Genomic DNA, 9,463 nt, shown 5'->3' with positions numbered 1-9,463 from the left:
GATTGAGTGAACACAGGAAAAGAAGCTGGCAACTAAAATGAACAAGATATTCCTGACTGGAATGAAATGATCATTTCTCACATTAGGGGCATCAAAACACAAACTTCTCTTTGCTCTGGATATTTTGACAGGATTCTAATTAAAAAGAAATCTATCTCTTAGCTTAGAACGAATGCTCATCCTCCCCAACTAATTTTCCTCAGTTGTTATAAAACAGAAATGATACATATATTCCAATCAGGAAATGTGTAAACAACAGTATCTACAGGACTTGAAAATAATAACTGTAAGCCTTCTTCAAGAACCTCTGGTGAACAGTGGTAAATATACAAATCAACTTCTAGCAAAATGCTAAATTACAAGTCTTTTGTGTAAAAATGAAAATTAAATCTAATGAGAACCCTGAATCACCAAGAAGTTAAAAATAAGTAGAATAATTCTGATGACATGATTTAATGATAAAGAAGTGAAAAAAACCACAATTAGCTAAATTGAATTCTTTAATAGTAGAGATAGATAGTGGACACCAAGATCAACTTATTAATGATGAATGTTTAAGAGTGTGATCTAAAGAACACTAGATTTCCATTACTGGGTTTAAATTCTAACTCTGCTGCTTACTAGTAATATGACATTGAGCAAATCATTTTGTGACTTCAGAGATTTCTTCTTTGAAACCTGAGGGTATTACCTTAGTTGATTTCCAAGATCCCTTCAAGTTCTATGTTCTATTAATTGCCTAATATGATTAATCTTTACCAAGGAAAAATATTATTTGTTTTTGCTTCAATTAATTTTTAAGTTCTGTTTACATCTTAACACAAGGAAATATATGTGAATATGAATAAATCAAGGAGCTGAGATTTCATAATATTTGGAATATCTTCCACCAAAGTAGAATTCAATTGTAATAGATATCATCTGTCTAGTTCACTCTCTCATCTGGCACTTGGTTCTAGTTACAGAGAGATTTGTGAGATTGTTTATTTTTTAATATTTTAATTTAATTTGTTATTTTTTAAGATACAGGTTGAAAAAACTTTTAACAATAGTTTTCTGACATTTTGTAACTCAAATTATCCCCCTCTCTGAGGGAGTAAATATCATTGTTTTATACAATACACATTTCCATATTCAGCATGTCTTGACAGAAAATACTTGATAAAAATTCATGAAGCAAATAAAGTGAAAGAAAACATGCTTTGATCTATATTCAGATCCCAACAGTTCCTTCTTTGGATGGAGATAGAAGTTTTTTGTATTTTTTTAAATCATTATTCCTCTGGGGTTATCTTTATCATAATAATGATTTATTCCTTCACAGCTGATCATCACACAATACTTCTGCCATTATAGATACTGTTCTCTCACTTCACTTTGTATCAGTTATTTTAAGTTTTCCAAGCTTTTTTCTGTACTTATCCTTCTCATCATTTCTCATGGAATAATAGTTTTCCATTACAACTACATCCCACAACTTGTTTAACCATTCCTTAATTGATTGGTAATCCATAAATTTCCAAATCTTTGCCACTATAAAAGGAGCTGTTGAAAATATTTTTTTGTAGAAGCTTTGAGAGCCAAGCCAGCGATCTCTCATAGGGGAGGGTCCTTTTGTCTAAGTGTGATGATTTGGTCAAATAATGGATGAGAGGCACTGAATGCTCAATCCCATTTCAGGCATTAGGGATTGGTTTATTTTATAGGTCAGTGAGTACATACTTTCTTGGCACACAATCATTTCTCTACATACATATATATTTCCATAGAATCTAACAACAGATGCAAAGTCTAAAGAGATAGTGTGATAGAGACATGAAGAGAGAGGTTTTTCAGGACTTGTGGACCAAGATGCAGGGCTGGAGATGTAGCTCTACATGTCAGTCAAGAGAAGAATCCAATGGAATGTCCCCGGTGGTTGGCAGTTTGAGTTGACTGGGAGGAGGGGCTTTTGGTCTCTGTTTCTGGGACTGGAAGTCACTTTTTCCTTGGATGTTTGAAGCTGGCTGAAAGACTTTGGTGAGGCTGGTTTGGTTTTTGGGAGACCAGCCAGACTGAATTTGTGAAGAAAGAAGATTTTGAACTGCTGTTGTCCTCCATCTCCCTAAATGTCTGAGTCACAGTTTGTGATTGGAATACTTCCTCAAACCTTCCTAAAATTATCCCCATAGTCTAGGAAAATCCTCATCTCTTTTACCTCAGTTTCCCATTCTGTTATCCCAATAAACCCCCTGACTGAGAAAGCAACTGGAGTATCTTTATAGTTCACTCAGGAGGGAGGGAAGAAGCAAAGGCTTCCAGAAGATTTTGGAGATGAGGGAGGCAAAAGGGAGAGGATGGTTAAGGGAAGGAGTGAGGGAAGAAGGGGATTAGGAAATAGATTGATCCATCAGCAATCAGTAGGGATCAATAGGCAAAACCCAGAGTAAACCCCAGAGCAGTCTTTTATTAGTAGTCCCCTGTGTACCAGCATCCCTGTGTGTGTGGCATCCCTCAGCATTTGTCATTTCTACCTCCATTACCAATAAGCAGCCTCAGGTCCCTATAGGCAGCCCCCTCTAGATGCAGCCTGCCAGAGAACACAGTTATTTCTGCAGAAACAGGTTCCCCCTCAGTTTATCCTCTCTAGTTTAATAAGTAATTGTTTTCAGTCAGTTTATTCTTTATTACAATAGTCAAGAAACCTTGTTGCTACAACAGAAATAGATGAATGGCATAAATAAGGTGATCAGGAGGTTAGTTCTCCCTGACCTATGGGATGACCAGTTAGGAGAATCATTGTTACTTTTGGTCAGCTTTCACAATCAATCACAATTACTTAGGGAATGGGTAACAAAATATTTTGTAGCTAGGTACAGGGTTTGAGGGTAATTTGAGACAGACCAGTTGTGGGGTTTTCCTCAATTCTCAATCCTCAAAGTTCTATTTTTATTGTTATTTTAAAGCACCTGGCAATGTTTCCTGGTTTCTGTCCGCAAAAAGATTCAGTGGAGTGTGTCCCATTGTGAATTTTAGATTTACTCCAACCTGCTTGGTCTAACAAAACAGGAATGTCTACACCTCTACTTAAGGATTAAGTGTTGAGAAGGATGGCCTATGACAGACATGTGCTAGCAAATGACAAATCAGAAACAGTTGACAGACCTCCTGGGCTGTCTTAAGTCAAACTTAAGCTACCATTGGTACATGTGAGATTCAGGAAGTGATGTAAAAAATGGTCAATATATTTCATGTCACTTCCTCTCTCTGGGCTCTTTTCGCAGAGAGATGGCTCTGGCTCTCTTTGGTGATGGAGGCACCTTGGCATGCCTGCAGCTTTTTTCCAGGTCTGTTGGGTGATCATCCTTGATGAAGTAACTGAGAGAAGCTGAGTAGCTTGGTTCAGGTGAGGCATCTTCCCTGAGCTCTCTCAGAGTTTAGGCTGCTTCCTATTTTTCCTTTACCTTTCCTAAAAATGTCATCCTCCTAGAAGGCCCCTCATCTCGGAGGAGGCCTCATGGCTGGAAGGTCTCTGAACTCCCCTTGGCTCAGGCTAAGCCAAAGAAATCTTATACCATTTTCCCTCTCTCTTCTTAATTCCTTCCCTCTATATTAATTAAACAACCATAAAATTATGAAACTGACTTGACTATTTTTATTTGGATTTTAATTAATCCATGGCAACCATAAGGATAATATATTAGTCAAAAAGCCCTAAATTTACCCCTTACACTCTAGACCAGGGCTTGAAGGTGATTGATGTTCTTGGCTTGTGTGGCATGTAATGGGAGTGAATGTAACTGTGGAGAGGTAAAGGAGGGGGTAATGAGTAATGATCTTTAGGTTTTAATTCTGTGAATGTAATATTTTAGGGAAATAATCTGGGGAGATTAAGGTGGGATATATGTGTATTAAACATATAAGTATTTGCTCTCATATTATTTCTCCTGTATTACGGAAAGAACAATAATCATAACAATTCCTTTAGAGAGAGAAGTCACATAGAGGAGGGTTCCATAGGTTCCTTATTTTTCTAGAAAGTTGTTTTGCAACTCTGGAACTCACACGGGACAGTGTGGGCTTGATGGCTTCCCCAACAGAAGTATGTCCTTTTCCCTATTTCTGATCTTTCCTTCTTACTTTCCTCCATTTATTCTATACTTCCTATCCTTTCATCCTTTCCCTATTCACAAATATTTTTGCTCCTGTTTACATATCTCTCCAAATCCCCCCTCCCTTATGTTTATACCTCATTTTTGTTTGTCTGACTCTTCTTATTTGCCTATTAGGAAAGACATATTTCTATACCTGAGCATGGATATTATTTCCATTTTGCGCCAATTATGATGAGAGTAAGGTTCAAGCATTGCCTGCCACCTCCTCATCTTCCAATTGACTATATTTATTCTTGATTCTTATTAGTTCCCAGTTAAGTAATCTTTCTTCCATGATATTCTGTCCTCATGACATGTAGCAATTAAATAAAAATTCAATGTTATTCATTTTTATATTAAATTTTTTCCAGATTATGTGTAAGTGAAAAATTTTAATATTTTCTTTCTGACATTTTGTAATCCATGACTTCTCTCTACCTCCTGCCCCATCCCTTCTCCAAGAAGGCAGATAATAAGATATAGGTTGTACATATAATGCAATAAATATTTCCATGTTCATCATGTTGTGAAACAAGCTACATTTCCTACATGAGAGAAAAATATAGAGAGGAAATAAAATGAAGAATGCCATGCTTTAATTTTAATTCAGACTTCATCTGTTCCTTCTATGGCCATGGTTATCCTTTTTTGGTCATGAATTTCTTGGAGTTGTCTAGGATCTTGTTAATAGTAGTTATCATTCATAGTTAATTATCGTACATTATTCTTGTTATTGTATACAAAGTTATCCTGAATCTTTTCACTTCACTTTGCAACATTTCATATGTCTTTCCAAGTTTACTTTTTTTTCCTGATCATGTTGTTCATCATTTCTTATGGGAAAAAAATGCAATCCATTATAATTAAGTACAACAAATTGTTCAGCCATTCTCTGATTGATGTACATCTCTTATTTTTCCAGTTCTTCACCACCACAAATAAGACATACAATTAATATTTTTGTGCAAAATACCCTCTTACTCTCCCACCTATCTTTGACATATTGGGGATAAAAATCTAGCAGTGGTACTGCTGGGCCAAAGGGAATTTGTTTGATAGTCCCTTAGTCTTGGTTCCAGATTGCTTTCAAAAATGGTTGTATCAGTTTGCAGCTTCAGCAGCAGTAGAGCAGTGTCCCAACATTTCTATGTCCCCCTAATATTTATAATGTTCCCTTTTTTAATGTAAGCAAGTCTGATAGGTATTAGGTAGTACCTAATGGGTGTTTTAATTTGTGCTTCTCTAATTGATGATGATTTGGAGCACTTTTTGATATGATTAAAGACAGTTTTGATTTCTTTTGATAGTTGACTATTCATATTCATTGACCATAGTCAAATGGGAAATGCATTAGTAAATAATAAATAAATGTATTTTACATGGCTCTTTTTATGTTTGAGAAATGAAGCATTTTCCAGAGAGAATTGCTATAAAGATTTGTCCCAGTTTGTTGTAAGATAGATTTCTATACCTGAGTGTGTATATTATTCTCAGTGTGCCAATTCTGATAAGAGTAGTGTTTATTCATTTCCCATAATCCAGTTACATCTTCCCTTCTGTATGGGTTAAAATAGGGGCTTTGACAAAATAAGAGAGCAACTTTTAATAATTTAAGTTTTAATAAGAATATAGTCGAATTGTAAATTAGTATTATCCCTTTAAGCCAGAGAATAGAAAACTTCTAGCAACTTTTAACAATTAACAATTTAGTTTAATTAAAATAGATAGTAAAGGAATATAGTATATTATTCCATCTGTTCTATTTTTTCCATTCCTTTATATTTGTTTATTTTTCCCCACTCTCTTATGAAGTAATTAACTCTTATTTCGCCAGGTTGACTTTTTTTGGGGGGGGGGCATTTTTTCTTTGAGGCTTTCTAATTCTTTTATTAGGAATTTTTTTTCTTCTTGGAGTTATTGTATTTCATTTTTAGGGAACTGTTTTCATCAGTAATTTTTTTCTAAGCTATTGATTTTTTCCATCTGTTTTCTTTTGAAATTTTTTTTCTTCAAAGTATCTTATTATTTGTTTTCCTAGTCTTTTTGGAGCTCTTCTCAGGATTCATTTCGTGCTTGACTTTCTGTCATATTTTTCTCTGAGGCTTCACATGTATTAATATTTGGATTCCTCTTTTCTTCTAAAATTGTCTTTTGGCCATCTCTCTTATTGAAATATTTTTCTAACATCAGGTATTTTCTGTCTTTCATGCATTTGCGGGTTATTTTTGTCTTGATGTTTTTACATGTTAAAGCTTAGATCCATTCCTGGACTGAAGGAAATGTTGTCCAGTGCTTATACTGTGTCTGGGATCAGTTTAGCTTTCTAGGTCTTATATTGAGCACTCTTCAGAGGTGGCCTGATTATCCTTCTGTGTAGAGGTTTGTAGTTGTTCAACTCAGCTTGTTCAAATTGGGTTACCTCTAATACCAAAGAAGTTGGACTTTGGCTAATTTCCTTTAACTGCTATCTATTTCTATTCTTACCTGGCCTCTATTCTGAACACACTATGCAGGACAACTTTCTACCCACTGATGCTCCTTTTTTGGTTTTTGCTCTAACCCTTTTGAGACTGGACTGAGTCAGCTGTGACTTTTCCCTGCTGCTTGTGTTTAATTGTGTTCAAATTCTTCTGAGACATGCTCAGTGCTCTCTCCTTTTACACTAATGAGATGGTCCTCCATGATATTCTGAACTGGTTCACTGCTTCATCCCTTCTTTGTTTCATTCTGCTGCTCCATAATTCATTTTTATTCTTCTATGGTCGGTTTGGATGGTGGTTGGCAGGCTTCATATTTTATTTCTTTTACAACATGGCCTGATTTCTTTAGTATACCCCTACTCAGTTGCCAGAGTTCATGGGCTCTGTAGCCACTGCTACTGCCACTACCACCACTTCCAGAAGGATTATATATGTACTTCTGAAGGAAGATGGGGAAAATCACACAACTCTCTAATAGTATTTACATAATTTCTCATCTGATTGGTACAGACAATAATTGCTAGAGTAGGAGTCAGCAGGGCAAGAAGAATGCAGGTAAGAAGGTAATTAACAGTCATTTATTAAGTACAAAAACATTTATCACATTTTAAAATTGAAGAAACTGACAGAGAATAAATGACTTTTACAGAGACACATAACTAGTAAATATCATTGGCCAGATTTGAATTCAAGCTTTTATGACTCTAAACCTAATAATATATCCACTATGCCATCTAGTATTTGAGTAATGTTGAAGGGTAGTTGTAATGTTGAGTAATGTTGAAGTGATGTTGAAGTGAAATGTTGAGTAATGAGTAATGTTGAAGCATTAGTGCAAGGTAGATCTTGAATTTGGCTGTGGCTATGAAAAGTCTCACCTATTTAGACTGATGCAGTTCAGTTCATCTAGGCAGATGATTTGTCAGCAGCCCACATCCCCTCAAGCTCCATTCTTTTTTGCCAGGCAGAGTGAACATATCTTTGTTTCCTTGGCAGGAGGCATAAAGAATATATGTTTAAGTTATTAAAGATTAGCTTTAATGATAAACTGGTTTCATAAGCCCAAATCTATTATGTTTTGTTTTTGTTTTTGTTTGTAATGTCTGAATTGTCATCCAAGTTGCCTCTGATTGTAGTGAAAAAAATTTCATTAGTTGCAAAATAGTTATAGCATATCGAGCCCAGAGGTAAAAGCAGCTGAAATCTGTCAGACGGACATTTTTCATCTTAGTGTAGAAACAAAACATCATATTTTTCAAAGTTTGGGGAAACACATTGAATAAAAAACAAAATATATATTGAAGTAGCAACACTATTATGCTTTAGCAAAAGAAGAGAAAAGTTTATTTACCAGAGAAAGGGGGACAAAAATAGCATAATTTTAAAATAACTAAATGCTATACTTGCCTTCAAATTTCATCACTATACAAGACAATGGAAATAAAACACTATTTTGATACTATTTGCAACATAAAATTAGATGCCAGTTTTCTTTGTATTGTTCTCTAAACAAATTCTTTTCTAGAAACAGAACCTTATGTTTTCAAATACTTTAAAGATTATCTGGAGTGAGAAGCCAAAATGGCAACATAGTAGCAAGAAGCTTCTGAATCTCCTTCCAACCATTCATTATAAACCATCTAAAAAGCATAGAAATCAAAACAGGATGAGAAAAGGGACTCTCCTACAGGATTTAGCCTTAAATGTAGGTAGTGTTTGGGGATTCCCACACTATAAAGGGATGAAACTGCACTAATCAAACCACAAACTGATCACCCCTCCCCCATACCACCTACAGAATCAGTCAGAGCAAAGGCCCAGAAGTCTTTAAATTCTCAGGACTGGCTGAAAGCACCACATACTTACCCCTGAAGGAAATACAAGACAGTGAGACTTGAGACTCGAGGCTGAAGTTTGGACAGAAACAAGGCTGGCCAATCCACAGCCAAGGCAGCAGGGGGTTGAAAAGATTGCCTTAGGGGAAAATGGTTTGAAGCATGTTACATAAAAATTTACAGATCTATCTGACCTCACTCAGCCTTCTGACTGAGAGGGGAAGATACAACCAAGTCAAAGCCCTGCAAGACAGAATCTAAGAAAGCAATATCCCCTAGCATCCAGGAACCCCAATCCACCAATGGTAAAAGTAATAAGCAGAAAAAATAAATTAAACTTTTTCAGATCATAATGCGATAAAATGTAAAATTAGTAAGGTGACCTGGACAGGTAAATCAAAAATTAACTGGAAATTAAATAATTTGATTCTCCAAATCTGGTTGGTTAAAGAAAAAAAAGCATAGAAACAATTAATGATTTCATTTAAGAGAATGACAATGAGGAAACAAAATATCAAAATTTTGGGGATTCTGCAAAAGCAGTACTCAGGGGAAAATTTATATCCCAAAGTGTCCATATTAACCAAAAAAGATAAAGAGGAGGTTAATGAATTCAGCATACATCTAAAAAACTAGAAAAAACAACAAATTAAAAAGACTAAATTTGAAATCCTAAAAATCAAAAGAAAATGAAATTAAAATAAAAGAATTATTGAACTAATACACAAGATTAGGAGCTGAAATTTTGGGGGGGAAATAAAAGAGATAAAGTATAATTTAATCTAATTAAGAAAAAAGAAAGAAGAGAACCAAATTAACAATATCATGAATGAATAGGGTGATTTCACCTCTAATGAGGAAGAAATTAAGACAACTATTAAATTACTTCATCCAATTATGTGGAAATCTAGGTGAAATGGACAAATATTTACAAATATATAAATTATATTACCTAACTACATTAACAGAAGAGAAAATAGAATACTTAAATCATCCCCTCTCTGAAAAAAGAAAT

Source organism: Monodelphis domestica, chromosome 1 (assembly GCF_027887165.1).
Source record: "Monodelphis domestica isolate mMonDom1 chromosome 1, mMonDom1.pri, whole genome shotgun sequence".
Taxonomy (NCBI): domain Eukaryota; kingdom Metazoa; phylum Chordata; class Mammalia; order Didelphimorphia; family Didelphidae; genus Monodelphis; species Monodelphis domestica.
The sequence above is the reverse complement of the archived record's forward strand: the minus strand, read 5'-3'. Positions refer to the sequence as shown.